The 24,877-nt window shown below is 45.8% G+C and overlaps 1 long non-coding RNA gene across 4 annotated transcripts; it reads left to right on the top strand.

Moving 5' to 3' along the window:
• The first annotated feature begins 10,181 nt into the window (after positions 1–10,181).
• Positions 10,182–22,705, top strand: LOC149913904 (uncharacterized). 4 transcript variants are annotated; one of them, XR_016460871.1, is made up of 3 exons: positions 10,182–10,628; positions 16,345–16,527; positions 17,566–17,772. It is a non-coding gene; the product is annotated as an uncharacterized LOC149913904 (long non-coding RNA). The 4 variants fall into 4 exon arrangements; XR_016460873.1 differs by lacking the exon at positions 10,182–10,628 and adding an exon at positions 22,385–22,705 and having other exon boundaries at positions 16,203–16,527; positions 17,566–17,679; XR_016460872.1 differs by lacking the exon at positions 10,182–10,628 and adding an exon at positions 19,504–19,684 and having other exon boundaries at positions 16,203–16,527; positions 17,566–17,679.
• Positions 22,706–24,877: the final 2,172 nt, after the last annotated feature.

The raw sequence follows: 24,877 nt of genomic DNA, 5'->3' as shown, positions 1-24,877 counted from the left end.
ACGCGCTAGAGACATAACAGCACACCAATGTGGTTAAAGGCTATTAGTCTGCTTTATTGTTAAGCACTACTCTATTTATACATGTTAACAGAGCATTCTGCAAAACACTCCTCAGCTGTTCACACAGGTGCTTAGCCAGTCAGAGCTGTGAGATGTTCTTTCTTCTTCTGAAGGTGTCCTTGGTTCTCATGCCACTTATCTTGCTCCGCAGCTGCTGCTCCATGCAGTTTTTTCTTACGTTCCCACATTTCCCCCTTTTTTGTTTATTAGCAAACTTCTACCGTACTATAAAATAATAACACTAATTATATTAATAATACAATCAGTATAACTCAATCAAGGCCTCGATTGACAATACTATAAGTGTGAGAAAGGAAACAAGGCAAACATAACATCATGACAAGAAATACTGTTAACCTACTAAAAAGAACAAACACGTGTTTGGTCTGCAGCCCAACTTTCTGCAACCTGGAAATAAATCCCCAAGGGCCCCATTCTGTGCTAATCTCTAACTGCTTTGAAAGAAGTCTTCAACTTTTATATATTCTGATATATTGATTTTGAAAAATCACTAAGATTTGTACAACAGATGCTTTTAGAGTGCTCATGATTGTGCCTTTGGGCTAATAGAAAATTAATAGTTGAGGAACTTTGCATGCCAGATAGAACTAGGGGCATTATTACTTACTGACCCTCGAGAAACAACAACCTGCAGAAAAAGGGTGGTGAATGCGATAGGCAGTGCCAGCAGGGTGTCCCCTGCTTCAAGGTGCACTTTTCCTCTCTCACCCACCACAGATTCTCTCTTTCTTTTGTTCTTCTCAGGGTCCAAAGAGTATTTTCCATTTGTACACTGCATCCACATGGCCAGTGCGTGATACAGAGGCCAAATGGAACATCTGCTTGCAGAATAAACTATCAAGGTTAACTCTCTTAGCGTGTGCCTTTGTCTCAGGTGCTTCATGATCATATTTTAAATTCCCGAATAGTGGGATGAAAGAGAGTTAATCATTCTATAATATAAGGTCATCCCTTTGCTTGGGATTCCTTTCCAGGTTTTGTCTTAGCACTACTAATACATTAAAATAGCTATCTCCATAGATTTCAGCATTAGTAACATTAAATCCTGTTAATTCACATTCAATCTATTACTAAAAAAAAATTAAAAAAAAATAAAAACCACACAACAACGGTTACTACTCTGCTGTTTGAAATACAACAAGTTACAAAGCAAAACCAAATAATAATAAGAAGCACACAATCCCAATCACTATGAGTTCATGGTCGTTTCAAGCCTGGTTTCAGTCTTTCTCATCGTTTCACATCCTGACACCGTTCTTTTTGTGGGTTCCATGAGCTGCAGTGGCAGTACGCACAACCATTCCCCCTTCTTCCTTTTGCGCAAGCAAGACAGTAGTGGACAGTTTGTTAAGTAAGCATTTTACAATACGGATAACTATACTAATGGTTATAACGCCTATTCCTAGCAACAGCTCCTGGTATAAGGACAGCTAAATGCTACCCGTGCGCTATGTTTAGAGTGGATATCACGCATGTCCTGGAAAGTGAGAGAAAATATAGTGAATTTACCAATGTAACATGGACCCCCAAAAACATTTCCTGGTATTTCCAAACATAAAACATGTTTTCTTCCATCCCTTAGATGTGTTACCGACCTTTTGAGTTCCAAGAAGATTTAACTCCTGTGAGTCCCAGGGTATTGTGGTATTGAGACTCCTAAGAAGTTTAAAAAAGAACAATCATCTGGAGTATCCAGTACATTGCAACTACCTGTGGAGTAAGCAGAAAAGTCAGAATCATTGAGAAACAACATCCCTATAAAACAAGTTTGGAAGGGATCAGTGGCAGAAGCAAGTATTAAGCAGAAGTTGGTCCAGCCTGTTGATTTAGTCCAGGTGACCCACATATTTTGCCACGAGTTGATTTGGTGCGGTTCAGGTAGTGCTTCTGCACCAAGGGCAAACACTGCGAGCAGGAATCCAAATAGGGCCATCATCTGTGAAAAGGCAAAAATAACCTCTTTCTACAAGTATGGTAGTACTTGGGCCCTTCCAATCTCCAGTCAATGGATCTTTGTAAGATACTTTTGCAGTCTCAGATAGCATTCTCATACCAGTGCCTGAATGATGCACGGTTATAGCATGTATGAGCTATATGAGCCTCCTCGTACAAAAGGGAAGTTAAGGGAGAAAAGAACGCTCATGAGGCGATCTGGCACATCACGTGTATCGCTCATTCGGTTTAGTTGTGTTTTTAGTGTAGCATGTGTGCGCTCTATAATAGCCTGACCTGGAGGAGCATGTGGGATCCCGAACTTATGTTGAACTCCCCACTTTTGCAAAAAGGACGGTACTGACTGCAACTTTTAGGTTGGCCCATTATCCATTTTAATTTGTTTTGGAAGTCCCAAGATAGCAAGACATGCAATCCAATGTTTAATGACGTATCTAGCAGATTCACCCGCTAAGGGAGAAACCCATATAAATCCAGAGTAAGTGTCGATAGCAACATGAACACATCGCAATCAACCAAAACTCTGCAATATGGGTGACATCCGTTTGCCACACTTCCAATGCTTTCAATCCTCGGGGATTAGTCCCCAGCCCAAGGCCACTGTTATGGTAACTGCACTGTGGACATGTCTGAACTATCAACCTTGCATCATTCACACCAATATTAAACTGTCTATGTAAACCACGGGCATTTTGATGAAACATCTCATGAGAGATACGAGCAGCATCGAACAGATTAACAGGAGTTACAACAACCAATTTATCAGCAAACAGCATTACCCTGCCCTAAACCAACAGTGTTTAGGTGACTGCGAATGTGGATGACACAATATGGTTCCTTTCTTCGCCGTAATGTGTGTTTAAGACGTAAAAACAGAGAGATAAGGCACACATTCTTGTTGTCTCTAATGTGGGCATCCTCAATTCTTTGACATATGCCAGCCGCGTAGAGGGAATCAGTTACAACATTTAGAGGTTCATTTGGCCACACACTAAAGGCCCATAAAACTGCTTTTAGTTCCATAGTTTGTAAACTGTCTTGCAGCTCCATTGGCACAAACTGATGCTTCCAGCTATTGTCCCACCACACACAGACAGCTTTGTGGCTCCAGCATCCAGTGTCAGTATATACTGTGCGACCATCCACCGATCATTTCGAATACCGAGGTATTCCAATCCAGTCAGTTTTTTTCCAGAAACAACGCTACTCGCTGATCAGGGCGTTCTAAATGAAAATGACCAGGGTACCCTTCTGAAGCAAACTGTAAGGAGAGGGAGTGACAGTACGCCCACTCTGCCCACAGCAAGGTAAAAGGTAAACTAATATCGTCAGGTTCTTGCCCCGCTATGCAGAGAACTCTCTCTCTGCCCACATGAATCAGTTCAGCTACTATATTGATACGAGTCATCAAGGACGACCGAGGCTGAGCAGGGGGAAACAGCCATTTCAGCAAAAAAAAAAAAACAAAAACACAGAAGGAGAAGCAGAAGATTGTTTAGTAGGCCTGTTTTGAGGAGAAGTGTGGGTTTTTTTGTTTGTTTGTTTGTTTTTGTTTTCATTGACAAATGACTGTGACAGCATGCTTCTCCTGGACATACAAGACAAGGGAGATGTTGTGATGTAAGGACTGACAGTAGCTAGCTGCTGATTGAATCTGGGCGGTAATCTGAATTAGAGCCTGCTTAGCCTCAGGCGTCAATAGGATAGCATCATTAGCACATCTCCCTCTTGACAACAACAGTTCTAATTGAACATTGGAAATGCCAACCGTTGGCCGTAGCCATTGTAAGCGACCTAAAAGAGTTTGTAAGTCAGTGAGTGTGGAAATGTCAATTTTCAATTCTACAGTCTGAGGGCATATCATAGCATCTGATAATTTCCAACCCAAATTTAACATAGGAAAGGTGCGTTTCACTTTCCCCGGTGCCACTGTAAGGCCAAATTGAGAGAGATGGGAGATTAATTGCATTTCCCAGCTATTATCAAAAGGCTGTTCCTGAACAGCACAGTATGCCATCCATGTAATAATAAATAATCATATGAGGGTTTGCTTTACAAATAGGTTGCAAGGTGTGGCTACGAATATCTGACACATAATTGGAGAATTCTTCATGCCTTGAGGCAGTACAACCCATTGATACCGAGAGGCTGGCTCCACTTTATTGACAGATGGCACAGAGAAAGCAAAACACTTACAGTCTTTCTTGTGGTGTGTCTCCCATATTCCCCCTTTTTTGTTTATTAAGAATGGATTTCAATGTTAGATGAGTATGATGAATGATAGCTTGTCCAGTGGGAGAATGAGGAATGCCTGTAATATATCTAACACCCTATTCTTGGAGGGAAGTTCGAATGCCTTTAGAAATATAAGCAGGTCCGTTATTGGCTCTAAGTTACACGCAGGCTGCAGAGACGCAGCGTGAGGGGACGTAGGCGGGGTAGAGGAAAGCAGCGTCACCCCGAGCAACGGGGGTGGGGCGGAGGGTGGGAGCGGGATGAGCGCCAGGGACGGAGCCGAGGGCAGCAGCGATGGGGGGTGGGGGGGTGAGGGAAGGGAGGGAGTCGCGATTTCTTTTCCCCGCGGTCAGGGGTGGGGTCGGAGCTGCGGACCGAATGCGGAATGCGGACCAGGGCTGCTTTCTGCACCGAGGGGTAGCGACGGGGGTGGGAGGGAGGGCGATGGGGAATAGACGGAAGAAATTCTTCCTTGTTGAATTTGTTTAAGCCCTTCCATTACTTGGTTCCAAACAGATAAAAGTTTAGCAGCCGTGCTGTCATAGTAACAAAAACCTCCCGGAGCTTTGCGCCAACCCTGCCCCAAAACTCTCCATAGAAAGAGAATCCAGTTTTCGGAAATTCAGGAACATTTTTGCTTTACCATTTGAGAAAAGTAACCAATGCTAAGGTAACTACAGGCTGATTCTGAAACGTCAACTAACTGTAACGCTGCAAGATTTACCGGCTGCTCCCTCACCAGTGAACTCCGCACAGATCCCGACCGCTCAGCCCCTGTCCCGCAGAACGGTGCGGGCGCGCGCGAAACGAGCTCTCCGTAGTTCAGTCGGGCGGCGCTGCCGGATGAGTCGGTGGAGCAAAAGGCACTGTCGGTAGGTCAGGACCCGTAGAAGGCACTAGTTGAGAGCCTCCGTCAGGCCCCGTATCTTTTTTTTGCCACATACAGATTTCCAGATTACATAATCGCTTTGTTAATATTTTAACCTTGCAATCCAGTTTTTCTAATCCCTCACCCTCACCGACGCTCTCTGATTCGGCAGGAGGCTGCTCCTGGCAGTGTCCATCAGGGGTGATGTCAGATATAGTCCTTTTTTCCTGCTGCACTACTGCAGATGACTCAGTAGCAGTGTCATTTGAAAGATCAGGAGCTGCAGCCCCTACCAATGCTTTTATTTGACCCGCCGAGGAACACACAGGGTGTGTGATACCCCGAACAGGCACGTCAAACTCTGAAGCCAAATTAGTTGTTGTACCAGCCAGTGCCTGCATAGCTGCAGCGGCTGCCTGTCGCTTGGCTTGCATAGCTTTCAAAGAGTTAATAACAGACCTCCACAAGGGGTCAAGGGGCCGCAGTAGTTTTTCTTCCTTTCCACCATTAATGACTGATTCCCACATGCAGTCCCCAATATCACACCATTTGTCGACGCTGAATATCAGCGCCACTTCTGACAAATGTCCCTTCTTCCGAGCCCAGTGCACCAGGGTCTCGGCCATGCCTTTAGGAGATGACTGCTCCCCTCTCTTAGAGAGAATATTTAATGGCAGTTTCTCCGCAGCTTCCCACTCCATCGTGGATACAGAGGGCGGGTCGCGACCCCGCTTCCAGCTAACCGCAGCACTTACGTCGGCGCCTAACCCAGCTACCGCAACACGGTGCCAACCTCTGTCGCGACCGTCCTGCCGTTGTCCACTTCCCCGAATCGTCCCACGAAGGGTCCCTGTTCGGGCGCCAAATGTGGGGAAGTCTCTGGACTCTCAGGACGCGCTAGAGACATAACAGCACACCAATGTGGTTAAAGGCTATTAGTCTGCTTTATTGTTAAGCACTACTCTATTTATACATGTTAACAGAGCATTCTGCAAAACACTCCTCAGCCGTTCACACAGGTGCTTAGCCAGTCAGAGCTGTGAGATGTTCTTTCTTCTTCTGAAGGTGTCCTTGGTTCTCATGCCACTTATCTTGCTCCGCAGCTGCTGCTCCGTGCAGTTTTTTCTTACGTTCCCACATTTCCCCCTTTTTTGTTTATTAGCAAACTTCTACCGTACTATAAAATAACAACACTAATTATATTAATAATACAATCAGTATAACTCAATCAAGGCCTCGATTGACAATACTATAAGTGTGAGAAAGGAAACAAGGCAAACATAACATCATGACAAGAAATACTGTTAACCTACTAAAAAGAACAAACACGTGTTTGGTCTGCAGCCCAACTTTCTGCAACCTGGAAATAAATCCCCAAGGGCCCCATTCTGTGCTAATCTCTAACTGCTTTGAAAGAAGTCTTCAACTTTTATATATTCTGATATATTGATTTTGAAAAATCACTAAGATTTGTACAACAGATGCTTTTAGAGTGCTCATGATTGTGCCTTTGGGCTAATAGAAAATTAATAGTTGAGGAACTTTGCATGCCAGATAGAACTAGGGGCATTATTACTTACTGACCCTCGAGAAACAACAACCTGCAGAAAAAGGGTGGTGAATGCGATAGGCAGTGCCAGCAGGGTGTCCCCTGCTTCAAGGTGCACTTTTCCTCTCTCACCCACCACAGATTCTCTCTTTCTTTTGTTCTTCTCAGGGTCCAAAGAGTATTTTCCATTTGTACACTGCATCCCACACGCAGACGCTTCGGGGGGGACGTCAGAGGGGGGTTGACTCACCCTTCCTAGCAGCAGCCTGGAGAAGGGGGAGGTGAGCCGAGGAACGCATCTCTCGCACCGCTCCAGGCACTCGTGCTCACTTACTGGTTCCTTGCTGTGCCACTACAGCAAGGAATAAGAGCTGCAAGCCACAGTAACTCAGCAGTTGGGGTGGAGAATATTATAACTTCTTGGAACCAGTGAATATCTCCTCCTATACTAAGGGTAATATCAGAATAATCTACGCCTCCTTCCTTAGAATCAATCGTAATATCCTCTCCTATTCTTGCATATGTGTAACTGGTCTCTATAAATATCCTTAAACTGTCCTTTTACGGTGTGCATGTTAGGAGAGGCTACTCCCTCAGTACCCAGCGTGTGTGTGCAGTGCTGTAACTCAAAATATACCTGCTTTATAACCACTTTGTGCTTATGGAGTTTGATTTTCCACAAGTCATCCTGTTCAGGCCATGATCTGTGTTCTTCCACACATATGGAAGTTCTGTTTAGCCTTGAGTGAGACAGAAGTGAGAACACTTGGAAGAATCTGGTGAACCATGTCCCAGACTAGACTAGGGTGGGCTTCTTTGTTAGCTTCCTTGTTTGTTTTCTTTTTCTTTTTCTTTTTCTTTTTCTTTTTCTTTTTCTTTTTCTTTTTCTTTTTCTTTTTCTTTTTCTTTTTCTTTTTTTTTTTTTTCTTCTCAAGAGCAGAGTCAGAAGAGGATGTGTTGACCTCCTCTGCCATAGGGATACTGGCCCTTTTGTTACAAAACCATTGCTTTCTAGAAGACTTTGATGTGAGCGGAGGAAATAATTTTGGTCATGCGTGCAGCTGGGTTATCAGCACAAAGGAAAGAGATGCGGCTGTGATCACGGCAAAGTTCAGAGGAACATCCCCTGCAGAAAGATGCGTAGAGTTTAAACATTGCCAAGTGAAACTTGGAGCCACTTTTGCCCCAGAGAAAATGCAATAGAAAAGGAAGCAGTCTTCTCCGGACACAAACCCCCGGTTACCCCGAGGGCGGTTCCTTCTGGGTGACCTTAAAGTCAGTAGATCTACATAAGTGAACAGCAGAGCTGGCCCTCGTACACAGAGAGCTTAACCATGCTCATGCCTTGCAGAGAAGACCGAATTGAGAAAGCAGGATAGGAAGTTGTTAGCAATAGAAGTCACTTGCTCAGTGAGGAGAAACGTGCCATGAGTGCCATGGGCAGCGCTCAGTGAGGAAGTGAGCCAGCTGCAGGGAGATGCTGCCCTCGAGAGCAGGGCAGCCGGAGATTGCCTCTTCTGGGACCTGCTCACGGGTGAGAGGAGTTAAAGGAGCGCCAGGACAGCAACGTGGGGATGTGCGACCGCAAGGATGTGCGAATGTCCCCAGCAAAGGCAGCAAAGGGACGGAGCAGAGAGCGACGCTTCATTAGCGTGACAAAACACAGCCCCTATCCTCCCCTCTCTCCCACGGGTGCAGATGTGGCACGAGAACGAGCTGTGAAACTGCCCACGGCCTGGCAGCCGGCTCGGGGCGTGCTCGCTGTGGGAATTGCTGCCCGGCACCTGAGGCTGTGCCGAAGCGGCCAGAGCCTGGCTGGAAGCCATCCGGGCAGCACCGCGGCGGCAGGAGGTGCAGCAAGGCCGTCCTGCAGCCAGCTCCGGGCTGCGGGCACTCGGCATCCCCTGCTCTCCCAGGAGCGACTCCCAGGAGCCCGGTTGCCTGCACCAGAGGTGGGAGCAGCCTGCTCCGCACCCGAGGTAGGAGCCCTTCGTGCCTCGTGCAGAGGAGCACACGCTTCCTGCCACCTGCCAGCAGCGGTGGGAGGGCAGCGGGGAGCGGCACCGGGCAGGGCGGAAAGGCTTTGCCTTTAAGGTGTTTCTTGCCTGAGCATAATGCATAGTTTTATATCAGAGGGGACCAACTGAGGACTCCAAAAGCCATTGACGGTATGAGGAGTACAAACACTGGTAGCACATTTACCACTCTTCGGACTACAGCATCACATCTCTACTTACATTCCCTTCAAGTTATTCTTCCAGCTAAGGGTGACGTGATACACTCCTGACACAGTACCGTGGGAAGATCTTACCATAAACTGGGAATTTTGGCAGACTTGTGAGCAAGTGTTTCAGACAATCAGTTTGACTGCCTGCCATGAACCACGAATCATCTCTTTAGGAGGCTACAGCAGGGCTTCTCCTGAATAACAAATCTCTGAGGCTTTGACAAGGAGGCCTGGTGGGAGATTTGGAAAATCCAGTAGATGGTCCATGGGTCTGATGCCCTAGCTGACCACATCTCAGGGATTCTTATTACTGGACTTGTCCTCACTGGGTTCCACTGAGCGCCCACCTTTCTGGGAGGTATGAGGTGCGCTCCTGAGCACCTCTGTCCATGGAGCTGCACCTGGAGGGGATGCCATAGAATCATTAAGGTTGGAAAAGACCTCTAAAATCATCTCGTCCAACCATCAGTCCATCACCACCCTGCCCACTAACCACATCCTTCATGCCCTCCAGCACTCCATGCTGTGGGCTGATGCTCCGAGAGCAGAGGTGACGGCATTCACTTCAGAACCTCATCCCTCGCCTAACCCAAAGCACCTCACCACCCAATTCTGGGGATACGCTCTGTGTAGGGTGGCAGATGAAGAACCTGGTCTTTAAGGACCACGGTGCCCTAAACTCGGTGGCCATGCCTGTGTGGATGTTTTTGAGGTTCATATCCTCATGTGGGAAGTGCTGGGCTGGCCATTTGCAACCAATGGCACACCGCATCCAGCAGACTCCACAGGGTTTTCTCATTTAAACAACCGTTGTAGCACTCCAGGAAAATGGGAGCTGGGATGGAGCATCCATTACGGTAGAGCTGCACCGTGCTGCGATGCATCTGACACGCAGTGCATCCGGAAGCAGCTTTATTTTTCACCCACGTTTTTAATTCCCGTGAGCAGAGCAGGAAGCACAGCCCCGCAGGCTCCAGCAGCACAATCTGCAAGCCGAGATTACAGCTTTGTGAGTGCGGGAGATATTTCCATCCTCCTGATGGCTGAGCCGAGAGGGAAAAAGGGGAGGGGAACAAAAAACGTCCATCTATGAGGCGAAAGCTCCCGAACGAGGAGCCCCGGGCACAATCCCGCGGCACCAACCCCGGCCCGCAGCGGGGCCTCACCCGGCCACCGCCCTCAGCGGCCCAACCCGCAGCCCCGCGCCCGTTGCTCGGCAGCTGCGAGCCAACCGAGCCTGCCGGGAAGGTGGAGGGGCAGCACCACGGATAGCTCCTATTGGTCGAAGGAGGTGAGGGCGGAGCTCGAGGACGGCCGTCTTCTTCGCTATTGGCGGAGAGAGCCGTCAGTGCGGGGCGGGGGGCGGGGCCTCGCGGCTAGCGGGGCCGCGTTGAACGCCGCGGTAGGGCGGGGGAACGGAGCGAGGGGGCGGCGGCGGTCGAGGGTAAGCGAGCCGCCGGCTGCGAGGAGAGCGGCGCGAGGTAGGGAGCGGCGCGGGGGCCGTCCTCACCTGTCACCGGGCGCTCCGCCCTCCCTCCTCGCGGCCCCCGGGCTCCGGCCGCGGGCGCGGTCCCTCGCGGTAGCGGCCGGGCTGGGGCTGTGCTTTCGTCTAAGGGGACCCTCGTCCGAGGGAGGGCGGCAGGCAGGCAGGCAGGCTGTGCGCGCGGTGCCACCGGCTGTGCGCCGCCGCGCGGACGGATGCCGGCTGCCCTCAGGTAGGTGGGAGGGGGGCGGAGAGGGCAGACCCCGGGAAGGCCGCCTGTGGGCGCGAGGGCTCCCCGCCGCCGTCGCTGCGGCAGGCGGCACCCCGGAGTGGCGCTGCGCGAGGGGGGGAGCGGCTGGGGGCTGCGGCTGGGCGCTGCGGTTGGGGGCCGCCTCCGTGCGCGGGGCGGGGGGAGTTGCGAGGGCAGAGCCGCGCGACTCGTCGCTTCGGCTGTGGGAGGACGCGAAGCCGAGGAGGGTTGGGAAACCCGTTGGCGTGCGGAGAGCTTGTGGCGAGCAGTGTGGAGGTGCTGCGGTGCTGCGGGAGGGAAGTTGTGAGCGGTGCCCTGTCGGTCGCCGCGCCGCGCTGCCGAGGGATGCTGAGCGCCCCCGGCTCCCGCTGTCACCGGCTGCGCGCCGCCCCGCCTGACGGCGCTGCTTCGGCGAGCGCGATTCCCGCTCCCGACAGCGTTCTGCCCTCCGTGAGGGTGTGGAACTATCATTTTTCCCTCATCGCGTTTCAGCCTAAGGGCATCGAATTCATCCTTTCGCATAGTTTTCTGTGTTTGCTTGAAACAACGATAGTGTTCTTAGTGCGTGCGTTTTCTTGCTGAGCTGCAGTTTAAAAAAAAAAAAAAAAAAAGACAAGCGTTTAATAAGATCTACCTGCCTGGAGTAGGAGCACAAAGCGCCATTTTAACAGGTGGGCTGGGTGGTAGGAGTATGAGCTTTTTCCATTGTGTGGACTTAAACGCTACTTCGAGTTGTGTGGGTGTGCAAGACTGCTGTAATGGATCTTTTCTTGGTTATCTCCTGCAAATAGGTGGTATAGAGGTACTGTTTTATAAGCAAACAACTGAAATTGCCCGTAAGATTTTGATGTTGAGAGAATAGATTTGTTATACTCGTTTAAAGCCAGTGTTATTTTCTGAAAATAAGTTCTCATAGAGCAAATTTGAAGTGGCATGGATCCAATGGAAGGTACAACCAGTTCTTTGGATATAAACGTGTTAAACAGAATCACACAGAATCACAGAATCGTAGGGGTTGGAAGGGACCTCCAGAGATCATCGAGTCCAACCCCCCTGCCAAAGCAGGATCCCTACACCAGGTCGCACAGGTAGGCGTCCAGGCGGGTCTTGAATATCTCCAGAGAAGGAGACTCCACAACCTCCCTGGGCAGCCTGTTCCAGTGCTCCGTCACCCTCACCGTAAAGAAGTTCTTGCGCACACTGGTGCGGAACTTCCTATGCTCCAGCTTCTGGCCATTTCCCCTTGTCCTGTCTCCGCACACTGCTGAAAAGAGTCTGGCCTCGCCACTTTGCCCCCCACACCTTAGATATTTATAGACCTGGATCAGGTCCCCTCTCAGTCTTCTCTTCTCAAGGCTAAACAGACCCAGATCACTTAGCCTTTCCTCATAGGGGAGATGCTCCAGGCCCTTCACCACCTTTGTGGCTCTCCGCTAGACTCTTTCCAAGAGATCCCTGTCTTTTTTGTACTGGGGAGCCCAGAACTGGACACAGTACTCCAGATGAGGCCTTACCAGGGCAGAGTAGAGGGGAGGATCACCTCCCTCGACCTGCTGGCCACGCTCCCTTTAATGCACCCCAGAATGCCATTGGCCTTTTTGGCCACAAGGGCACACTGCTGGCTCATGGCCAACCTGTCGTCCACCAGGACACCCAGGTCCCTCTCCGCAGAGCTCCTCTCCAGCAGGTCATCCCTCAACCTCTACCGGTGCATGCAATTATTCCTCCCTAGGTGCAAGACTCTACACTTGCTTTTGTTAAACCTCATCTGGTTCCTTACTGCCCAGCTCTCCAGCTTGTCCAGGTCTCGCTGAATGGCAGCACAGCCTTCAGGCGTGTCAGCCAATCCTCCCAACTTCGTATCATCAGCAAACTTGCTGAGGGTGGCCACTACCCCCTCATCAAGGTCATTGATGAAGATGTTGAACAGGACCGGTCCCAGCACCGACCCCTGGGGAACACCGCTGGTTACAGGTCTCCAACCAGACTCTGCACCGCCAATGACGACCCTCTGTGCTCCGCCAGTCAGCCAGTTCTCAACCCACCTCACTGTCCACTCATCTATCCCACACTTCCTCAGCTTCGTTATAAGGATGTTGTGGGAGACAGTGTCAAATGCCTTGCTGAAATCAAGGTAGACCACATCCACTGCTCTCCCCCCATCCACCCAGCCAGTGACAACATCATAGAAGGCTACCAGGTTGGTCAAGCACGACCTCCCCCTGGTGAACCCGTGCTGACTACTCCTGATAACCTTTTCTTCCAGTTGTCTGGAGATGGCATCCAGCACAATCTGTTCCATCACCTTTCCAGGGACAGAGGTGAGGCTGACTGGCCTGTAATTACCTGGATCTTCCTTCTTGCCCTTTTTGAAGACCGGAGTGACATTGGCTATCCTCCAGTCTTCAGGCACCTCCCCCATTCTCCAAGACCTCTCAAAGATGATAGAGAGCGGTTCAGCAATCACCTCTGCCAGCTCCCTCAGCACCCGTGGATGCACCCCATCGGGTCCCATGGATTTATGAACATTGGTGTTGCCTAGGCGCTCTCGGACCGCCTCTTCCCTGACTAAAGGGAAGTCTTCTATTCCCCAGACCTTCTCACTAACCACCAGGGCCTGGGATTCCCGAGGGGGAGCTTTTTCACTGAAGACAGAAGCAAAGAAGGCGTTCAGTATCTCCGCCTTCTCAGCATCCCCCATTACCAGAACACCCTCCTCACTTAGTAGGGGACCTACATTCTCCCTAGTCTTCCTTTTACTGTTAGCATACTTAAAAAAGCCTTTTTTATTATCCTTTACCACCTTTGCTAGATTCAATTCCAGGTGGGCTTTAGCCTTCCTCGTCGCATCCCTGCAGGCCCTGACAACATTTCTATATTCTTCCCGAGTGGTCAGACCCTTTTTCCACATTTCATGGACCTTCTTTTTCCCTTTGAGTTTGTGCATGAGCTCCTTGCTCATCCACACAGGTCTCCTGCCACCCTTTCCTGATTTCTTGCTCACAGGGACGCACCGATCCTGGGCTTGGAAGAAGAGCTGTTTAAATGCCAACCAGCTCTCACAGGCCCCCTTACCTTCTAACACCCTAGCCCACGGGATAGCTCCAAGTAGGTCCCGGAAGAGATCAAAGTTGGCTCTCCTAAAGTCCAGGGTAGCAGTCCTACTTTTTGCTTTGCTCCTTCCACTCAAGATCTTGAACTCCACCATCTCGTGGTCACTACAACCCAAGCTACCCCCAACTTTTACTTCCTTAACAAACCCGTCCTTATTTGTGAGAATAAGGTCCAGTAACACCCCTCCCCTCGTCGGTTCCTCCACCATCTGCATCAGAAAGTTGTCTTCGACACATTGCAGGAACCGTCTGGACCGCGCGTGCCTGGCCACGTTGCTTTTCCAGCAAATATCTGGATAATTGAAGTCCCCCATAAGCACTAGCGCCTGGGATTGCGACGCTACTTTCAGTTGCTTGTGGAAGGCCTCGTCAACCTCCTCCTCCTGATCAGGGGGCCTGTAGTACACACCCACAACGGTGTCACCCATACCAGCCTGCCCCTTGATTCTCACCCACAAGCTCTCCACTGCTACATCACCCTCCCCCAGGTGGAGTTCAATACATTCTAGCTGCTCTCTCACACAAAGAGCAACTCCACCACCCCGCCTCGCCAGCCGATCTTTCCTAAAAAGCACACAGCCCTCCATGACAACATTCCAGTCATGCGAGCTGTCCCACCACGTCTCCGTGATCGCAATGAGATCATGGCCTTGTGACCGCACACAGATCTCCAACTCTTCCTGTTTATTTCCCATGCTGCGCGCATTAGTGTATAGACACTTTAGGGAAGCAGCACCCCCCTGCCTCTCTCCATCCCTTTGAACTCCACCCTTTTCACCCATCGAACTCCATTTTGAGCCACGAACTACCCGCTCAACCCCAGTGGCCCTCATTCTGTCCCCTTCCCCCTTCATACCTAGTTTAAACACCTTTCAATGAGCCCTGCCAGTTCCTGGGCTAGGATCCTCTTACCCCTTGGAGACAGGCTACTTCCATCTGCAGCCATCATGCCAGGCGCAGAGTAAATTACCCCGTGGTCAAAAAAACCGAAGTTCCTGTGCTTGCACCAACTTCTTAGCCATTTATTTATGAGGCGGGTTTTTTGGATGCTCTCGGTATCCTTCCCTGCCACTGAAGGTAGGGAAGAAAAATCCACCTGCACACCCGTTCCTTCAACTACCCGCCCCAGTCCCCTGAAGTCTTCCTTGATAGACCTCAGGCTTCTCTCAGCGACTTCATCACTGCCAGCCTGAACTATCAATAATGGGTAATAATCAGAAGGGCCAATCAGACCAGGAAGTTTCCTAGCAATGTCCCTGACCCTTGCCCCAGGGAGGCAGCACACCTCCCTACGGGTAGGGTCAGGCCGACATATAGGGCCTTCTGTTCCTCTCAGCAGGGAGTCACCTATGACAACCACCCTTCTGTCCTTCCGGGCGGAGGCAGTCTTGAGGCGTGGGGTCGACCGCTTCGCCCGAGGCAACCTTACAGGTGGACCTCCCTCCACCCCCTCACTCACCTCTCCCTCGAGATTCACGGCCTCAAACCTATTTTGCAGAGGCACCTGGGGAGCCGAGGATGGTCGGGATGGAGGACACCCACTTCGCCGAGCCGGTATCCTTTTCCACTCCTCCTCCTCCCTTAGATTGCCTTGCTCTGCTCTCAAATTGCCTTGCACTGCAGCAGGAACACAGTCTACCTGCCGGTTCCCCTCTACTACCTGTTTGCAAGGCGGCAGGGGGTGACACGCTCCACGCAGAGCCTCAGCTGTGTGCCAAGATCTCGGAGCTGACAGGGACTGGCACCACCAATCAATCTCCCTCTCACATTCCTTTATGGTCCTTAGCCTCTCCACCTCCTCCTTCAGGTTGACCACAAGGCAAAGTAAGTCCTTTAGCTGGTCACATCTTACACAAGTGCTGCCTCCATCGCCTGGCACTGCAAGGGCCAGGCTCTGGCACTCATCACAGCCAGTGACCTGCACACTAGCATGTTGTTTTGGGACCTCAGTCTGCGTCTCTGCATTCTTCTTGGCAGTCTTTCTTTTACACGTGCAGGGGGCCTCTGTCTGGGTCCCCACATTATTTTTAGAGACAGTAGCCTTCCGCCGGGGTGGAGCCATGGAGAACCTGAAGACTAATTAGCACAACTAGAATAGCCTTAACAGGGCGTGACCGATCAGCCCTACCCTGCTGCTGATAGTGCTGGCTCTGCCCTCGCCCCCTTACCAGGTCGTTAATGGGTGACCCCGCACCTGCCACTTACCTCACAGTGATAACGCCTCTCCTCTCCGCCCTGGTGGGCAGCGACGCTGGAGGTTTTTTCTAGGCGTTGCCCTGGCAACGCCCCCGCTGCGTCAGCCGCTCTCGCGAGAGCTGCCGGGCTTCTCTGTTGTCTCGGGGACCCCCGGAAGAGGGAACCGATCGAGATCCACGTGTTCTTCGCGATCAGCCGCTGCGGCTCTGGCTGAAACAGCTCCGAAGCGGCGATCCTCGGCGATCAAGGACAACACCAGAAAGATTGTTTATTCCTCTCATGTCTTGCATGTTTTAAATCAAAGCTGAATGTCTTCTCCTTTACTTGTTAGTGTTTTGCTATACTTCGTGATGCTCAGGGGCTGTTTGACATCTTCTTCTTATTCGCAGCTTCCTTTGATGGGGAGAAGCATGCCATCAATCTTCCTTCTGTAAACAGTGCATCGTTTGTCCTACGTTTCTTGGAGAAACTCTGCCACAGTCTTCAATGCGATAATCTTTTCAGTAGCCTGCCTTTCAGCCCCTACATGGGGTGTGCACATAGTCCCACGGAGTACGATAGGAACAAACCAGGTACTATCAAACAGGTGTTGTTTACAAGTACTGATATTTTTGATAAGTGTGGTTACTTTATGAAATTTAACATTTTAATCTGCTTTGCTATAACTTTAATTGATTGAAATGAATACTCTTCAGTTCTTAGAGGATTCGTTCCAGAGCACAAGTGCTGTGGCAGGTTGGGATAGCTCATACCACATGTGCAGAAATCATTTTGTTCTGCTAACTCTTTCTTGTGGTCAAGTAGGAAACATATGTATTGTACCACTGGGTTACTAAAAGAACAGACTCAAAACTTCACATTTTGCCTGTTCAATTTATGTTTGAATCATAAAATAACCTTGGAGAAAGATGCTTACTACCTTATAAGAAGGGGCTTGCTCTGAGAGATGATTCAGTTCAGCCTATCCTACAACATTAAATACTCTTTTCTTCCTTCTTTGTTCACCTTGCGCAGTGGCGGCTCCAAAATTTTAAATTCTGCAGCATACAGTCTAGTAGAGAAGGTGGGTTTTGCAGCTGGCTGCTTGTGACATTTTATGTGAGTTTTGGTACTCTGGGGGTATATAGAGTGAGAGGGAAATAACATGCTCAGGGTCTCCCATCAAATGGCTTGCAGTGCTGGTATTATGAGTCCCGGTCCAAGGGTTATCAGGAGCCATAGCTGAGAAAACTTTGACATCAATGCAGTTTCAGTCTTAGAGGTGCTGCTTTAGAAAATAAAGTATTGTGGTGGTTTTGGTATTTCGGTTTTTATTTGTTTTGTTTTGTTTTTTTCCAGTAGAGAAATTGTATTTGTTTCATTTCATCAAATAAAAGTCATTTGCTTTAATACTTTTCAGGAAAGTAGCCTAAATTTGGAAATTTGGATGATGATAGTATAAACTAAGCTGTTACTTCAGCTTTTGAAGTTTGTATTGAATGATCGATTCTATGTGAAATGGATTTGTTACCTGGTGAATGACTTGATGTATGTTTTTGCTTTTGTACTTTGACTTTCCCTGTGAGCATTTTTATACCATAATAAATTGGTGATATCTTTCCTTTTCACAGCAAAAGAAGAAATACATGAAAACGGAAGTGTTAAACGATACTCTCAGGACTCTCCACCATACACAGCTCCCCTTTCCCCTAAGCTTCCGAGGAGTGATGCTCATCCATCTGAAGGTGATTACATTGTGTTGTAATACATATGAGGATTACGTATGATTTTGGTATTTTTAGTCAAAAGGACTGAGTCTAGTGTATTTCTCTGGTATGTCTATAGCCCTTGACAGCTGAGAATGGAGATATTTATTGATCAGTGGCATGGATTTTGTGCTTATGGACGATCTACTGCAAGTTCAAGAAGTCTTTCTCCTAAACATGTCAGTCTTTTTTGTGAAATCACTCAGGCAGATAGGTGACATTTGAAGCTTCCTGTATGGCTATTTAGTAGAAAAACAATTCCCTTGAAATGGATTAGGAGATAAATTGGAAGCAACTCTAATAACTCTTGGTTTGGGCTAATGACTGTAAGAGCAAGGATGTGTTTTGATGGTACAGTTTAACTGAATGTATGGCTAGCTGCCCCTAGAAGTTGCTCTGCTCCTGCTCTCCTTGCCTCCTTGTCCGTGTAGTGCATCCCAAGCCTCCCTGCTGATGAGGTGACGAGCTGACCCAGTGAAGCACAGAAAACATTTTGGCAAAGCTAGGAGATATCTGCAGTTAGCTTCTCTGCACTGACTCATTGTGGGCTCAGATGAGCACAGGAATGAGTTGGATAAAATGCAGCCGTGGCAGGGACCAGAGCAGCAGAGCCTCTCTGTGCAGCTGACTCCAGGACAAGGAAGGCTTTTGCCTGTGCCATGGCTGAGGTGCAGTAGCTCGTGCCGATTTGTAGTCTGCCTCAGATGTGAAGTGAAGCGTGTCAGCTTAAACCTCACAGAGAGACTTAGGAAAGAGTGGTTTTACTCTGCTTTTGCTACTTGTCAAACCATGGTAACTTGTTGATGTGACTCATCCCATCTGATACTTTCTATTGCTGTGGTATATTTGCATAATATTTCCAAAGGCTTTTGAGATTAGTCATTTGTTTCTCTTTTTTTTTTTTTTTTTTTGAGTTACTGGGGTTTTGTCATTTAGCCTCAGTGTGGGCAGAATAATCTTTTTCTATGGAGAGTCATAAGGCCACACTTAAATCAGAAGAGGATATCAAATTAAAATGTTAAAGCTTATTAAAAATGGTTCTTCTTACAATTTAATATAAACACAATGTATTCACTTCAATGATGTAACCACAACAAATATAAAAATTGTCAATGCAGAGCTTTCTCTGTCTTAAATAGACCCTGGTTTAGGTCTAGAACATCTCTGCAATTAAATCAGATATTTCTAGTAAGCAACTGCGTGAATAGCTGTAAAACACATAATTCTACCTAAATTAAGTTGTTTAAATTGGAGATAAACAGATGTCTTAGACCTGCTTCTCTTATAAGAAATCTCCCTGTAAGTAAGTCGGCACGCGTGTTGTACCCTGATGAGCATTTTGATCCTGGAACCCTTTTATAGATGAAGTTGATGTATTTCTTCAAATTCATTTTAATATCAAAAATGGCAGAATGTTACAGCTAAAGGGATCCATAGCACTTTCACCTAACTAGCGGCAGTGGATGCAAAGCCAACAATTTCTGCACAGGATTATTAGAAAAATGAGTAAGGAGTCATGCCTGTTTCCATTTGCCAGCAGTGTGACAAGCTTGTTTGCTGATGGCACACCCATCATCCTTTGTTTACTTTTATGGGTCTTAATCTGAATTAATTGGTCACAAAAGCCAGGAAATATTTAAATTCTCGTTATTCTTTAGAAACAGAGAGAGTTATGTATGTATATACTACAGTATATAGTATGTACGCATGCATGGATACATGTTTTTATATATACGCTATACTTATGCTTTCATACATATTTTATACGTATATACATACATACATGTATGCATGGCTTCGCAGGTTTTTGCAGGGAAATTACATCATTTTCAAAAGAAGCAAGGATGTCAAAATAAAAATATCTCATGAAGATAGACTACAATGAACCCCTACAACAACTCAGTATGATGTCCCAGAAAGCTGACACAGATGAAAAAATGTTTGAAACCTGGCAGTTACTCAAAGAAACTGCTTCAAGATTGTGAATGAACTATCTGTCCGCACAGAAAAGATAAGGAGTGTAGTACAAGACTAGCCTAGCTGTCACAAACCAGTCCAGGAGCGCAGGCAGGAGGGAAGCAAGCAGAATGGAGAAGTTAGGTTGAGTAACTCTGCAAAACTACAACACTACAGACCAATTGTGAAGGTAACCAGCAACAGTGTGAGAAGCGATGGCTTCAAGCTGCACAGGGAAAGTTCAGGTTGGATATTAGGAAATGTTTCTTCTCAGAAGGAGTGGTGAGGAAGTGGCACAGGCTGCCCAGGGAGGTGGTAGAGTCACCATCCCCGGAGGTGTTCAAGAAATGTATGGATGTGGCATTGAGGAACATGGTTAGTGGGCATGGTGTGATGGGGGATAGTGGGATTTCCACACATTGGGGGAAAAGGTATGAAAAAAGGAATGTGTCATTCGGTACTGCTGGGTTGAGGTGGGTGGTAACATAGAGGCAGATAGGAACACATAGGAAACGGGGAAATATGAGGCATTCTGTAGGGAAAAAAGAAAAAAAAGAAAAAAGAGATGTGCGATTATGTGCAGAAGAGAACAGTCTGTGGTTCTATGAGTCACAGTCAGACTGTACACAAGGTGACAATATCAAAGTGCCACAGTGAGAATGTCATACCACTTAAAAGGATGCGAGAAGACAATGAGAGACTCCACATGAAGTAGCTGTCTCTACACAGCTGTGGAGAAGCTCGGTAGCAGTGGTCTGATGGTCTGCAGAAAGTATGTAGGGCTGAAGAGAGAGAATCCTCTTGTTTGTGTTGGAATCCTGAGTCCGTGCACTGTTCAGGAGCTTTTATGTTCATCCAGACGTTAGATTACAACAGAGCAATGTTGTGAGGATGCTGAGCGTGTCTTTTGTCAGCGTGCAGATGTGTAGCAGTTGCTCACCATCTCTATGGGAGCTCCGTAAAGCATCAAGATACTAAACTTTGAAACTGTTATTTAGCTTATTAACATTACAGGGATTATTAACATTACATTCTATTTTTTTCTCTCCAAAGCATTCATAGTTGCTTTCATGTTTAAACTTGTGTCTTTCTGTAAGGGTTGATCAGGAAATCACTTTAATTTCTGTATTTTTAAGAATCTAGGCGTTCCTAAAATAGTTGGTGGATTACATGAGCAATGTGGGTAGGAAATAAATGTATTATTACCCTGAATTTGAGATAGATCTGTTCAAGGCTTTCTTCTGTACAGTACTGCAGCCTTCACAAAGCCCTGCTCACAGTATGTATAGTTTGATTACTGCTTTTTTTCTTTATGTATTTTGCATAGTACATAACAGTAATGAAGAATAAGATATAAGATAAACATGTACAGTAGAAATAAAGTGCAATGATTCTTCTTGGACAGATGTGCAACTTCTGAGATGTCTGTAGGACAAATTCCAGCTTTTGAAAAGCATAGCACAGCTAACAGTTCTGTAGAGTGTCTATAAACTCCTCTTTCTGGTTTATTTGGATGTGAATTTTCTGTTTGCTTGTTTTGTTTGTTAGTTGATTACATTCTGTTGCCTGTGACATTAAAGCAAAATCTACATATGTAGATTTGGTAGTGTTAGAGGTTTACCACTAAACTGTGGCATGCTAGTTTAATCTGATGATTCACTTCTGAGAACATAAAAACAGAAGTGAACTTTGCTTTCAGATGAATTATTTAAATTTCTTCCGCTCTTCAAAAACAGAATCAGTTTCACTTATGAAATCAACATGGATGTTTATGTTTCTTACAAAAAAACTTTTATTCTTCTAGTTTTGAACCTGATTTAGCATGAAAAATACTAAGCTGAAACTACTATTTTTGTTAACCACGTTTATGTTAATGGCACTTAAGCAATCCAACCAGGATCAAAGCTCCATTGTAGGAACTGTGCAGATGCATAGCAGTAGACATATCCTGCCCTAAAGAAAAAGCAAAAATAAATAACGTAATGAAATGGAACACAAAGTAATTGGTAAAGTTATAAGAAGCATCATAGGGGGAAAAAAAATAGATGGACAAAGAATAAAAAAGAGGTTTGAGACAAAAATAAAAATGTTCTTACTGTCAGATTTCAGAAGTTGTACAAGGAAAAGGAGTAAAAAATTAAATTTATACAACGAGGATGTCCAGAAAATCTAAGAAGTTAATCTTGATTTTACATTGAACAAAAATAGAATGAATAAAAATCCTTAGGTCTCACAAATACGTATGTTATGATCATAAATGCACCATTAAGAGTCTTTCAACATCTTCTTAAGCAATTTATTCATTTTACCTTTAGAGGGTAACAATGTGGAGCAAAAAAGTTTTGCAGTCCTCTGTGATAGAACAAGTGGCAGCAAACCTTTGAGGAGAATGAGTAAGATGGATGGCCTTAAACAGTTTTTGCTTTTATTAATGGAGCCTGATTTGTTTTCACAGAAATGAGGCAAATAATAAACATACACAAAAAGGAGAGTAGGAGATAGAAGGACAACAAGAAAAAAAAAAATGGAGTGTCAAATTTTCTCCCAAATGGACTTGCAAGAGTTGACAGTGACTTACTAGAGCATTAATTTCTTCTTTACAGCTTTATTCAGGTCTAAGACAGAAAAAAAGAACATGCACACGAGTCTTCCAATCCATATTTTCTATGTTATTTAAAGTAATAAGGTTATGTATGGTATTTTATGTTGGTTTCATTTACATTTACAGGTACTAAAATCTAACAAGTTTCTCAAAACCTGTAACAGAAAAATGCTGAGAAGAATCAAATTTATTGCTCTCTCTCTTCACATACATTGGGCTTATGATCCTCCCACTTCAGTGGCTGCTCTTCCATGTATTACTGAGTGCAATCATGTACAAATATAAGATAAACATTTTCTTTAAAGTATTTATAGTATGTTGCGCTCAAATAAATATTTGAGAAAAATAAAGAAATAACCTGACAGCTATTAATCAGAGTTTTATTGCCTTTAATATATGATCCATCCTGATATAGCAATTATTGTTGTTTTAGTAAATGCATTACCTCACTTTTACAGGTTTATTTTCAGCCAGTATATCTATCCTTTTGCTCAACACAACAGAGAACTTTCCAATAGCCAAAAAACATTCTGCCTTTAAATTAAATTAATCTTCTTGGAAATATTACTCTTCCAACTCTCCTGTTCTGTATGTCAGCTACTGCTCAAAGCTGTCTACTGTTCCTCCTGTTAACCATACAGTTATTAAAACTTGGTATATGAATACCTTTTCATCATATTTATCCACAATAAATGAATGAGACTTCTCCCCATAGAATCTTTCTATGAAACTTTCCATCCCTCTGTCTTTCTGCTAAATCTCAAATAATCTGAACTGCAGTTCATTTAGATATTAGACCTCAGGTTCAGATAACATCCTTGAGGTAATAAAATGTTATTGTCTGACAGATCTAAAGTGATATTTTTCCTGTAGAAAATTCCATGGGGCACTTACACTGAAACTGAGAAGTGTTTTTCCTTCTCTTGCTGAGTGAGGGTTTAAATAGGAAATGCATATACACAGAGCAAAATTTGGAAGGTAACATTTCCCATCAGGTCTTTTCAGTATTACAGATACTAAACTGTACAATCAACGTAAGTGAAAGCAGATACCCGTGAGATGCTTGTCAGCATGATCAAGATGAGACATGAATGCTGTCTTCAAAGGGCAGCATGGTGACTTAGAATATTTTGAATATTAAAACATATTTTCTTCTTATAAAGTCAATTTTGTCTCTGTTTCTCCTTACGTATTTACTTTTGGCTAATGACTTAAAGCAATGAATGCAGCTACATGAATAGGTATTTAGATTTTTGAGTACCAGAGAACTTAGAAATAGACATGCTTGTATTCTGTTTTATGTGTTTTACTTGTAATCTGTTTTTGCTTCTCAGTACAATAGGCTCTCAAACCAGTCAGAGCAAGAAAAAGATTTTTAAGACTTGCATGTGCTGATTAAGGTGATTGAATTTTTTCTACTATTATTTTCCTTTTAGTTTAGCAATAAAGAAATACATTAAAAAAATGCAGTAGGGGAAAGATCTGCCCATGGATTTGTTGTATTTGTGCATATCTAAATAGCAGTACAGGCATCTTGTCATCCCAAGGACACCATGGAGTATTCATATAATATAAAGAGAGATGATGGGGATTTTCTAATAACTAAATTGGAAATCAGAAATGTTACTTTTTTTTTTTTTTCCCAATTTACCAGTTTGCAAGCAATGCCTCCTTTTCCATAAAGACAGCTCTTCAAGAAAGCCCATTTCTAACACTCACAGACCTGTGCAGAACACCGTTTTTCATAGATGACAGACAGTAACTTTACAATAACATCAGCCATTTCTTTCAACACTGTCACAAATACCATTCAACAACAAATAGCATTCAACTAGGCCTCAACTTCCTAATTTCATTGAAGCCTGTATACCTTTCATTCAGTGTTAACATTACTTGAAACAAAGTGTTTGGACGTTACATTATATTATCCTCAGTTCATCGTGTTGTAGCAGATCTAATCTTTAATGAAAACGAGACATGTAGGAATCCTATTTGAACTTTTCTTTTATCTTCACTCTTATTTCAAAAAGAAAGTCGTTGATTACACACACCTAGTGACAAACCAACATGTGATTATCATCTATAATAAATGATACTCCTGCTTGCTAGTATAATTGTATTTGCTTTTCTTGTTGCCTTTGCTTGCTTCATCCACACCAGTAGATGTGTTGAGAAAACTGACTGGGAGAAAAGAGGTCATTCCCTGGTCCTGGTTACAAAGACAGCACAGACACAGCCCATGGTGACTGAAAAACAAGGAATAAAGAGGTTCAAGACTGTACTGCAAAAGTGTATTGCAACTGCAGGTTGCTTAAAGAACTAGAAGCAAAGGGAATGTCCACAGGTTTGAAAAAGTGGCCTGCAACTACACAATATTCATTGTTTCAGAAAGGAGATTTAACGATGCAAAATCTTTGGCAAGAAAACAGTTGTTTTTAGGGATCAAATAGAGAGAGAAATAGTGCTGGGGACCTAGGCTCCATTTAGGACATAATACTTGTCTTGTCTCTACACATGAAAATATTTTAAATTACTAGCTGAGAGATCAGGGGTCCTGAACCATGGTATGTTCATTATTGTTGATTGCATGTACTGTGTCATATCACTTAAAAAATTAAA

The sequence above is a fragment of the Phasianus colchicus genome, chromosome 33 (assembly GCF_987193195.1).
Source record: "Phasianus colchicus chromosome 33, bPhaCol1.hap1.1, whole genome shotgun sequence".
In the NCBI taxonomy this organism is placed as follows: Eukaryota; Metazoa; Chordata; class Aves; order Galliformes; family Phasianidae; genus Phasianus; species Phasianus colchicus.
Note: the sequence above shows the minus strand (reverse complement) of the source record. Positions and strands in the feature narration are given on the sequence as shown.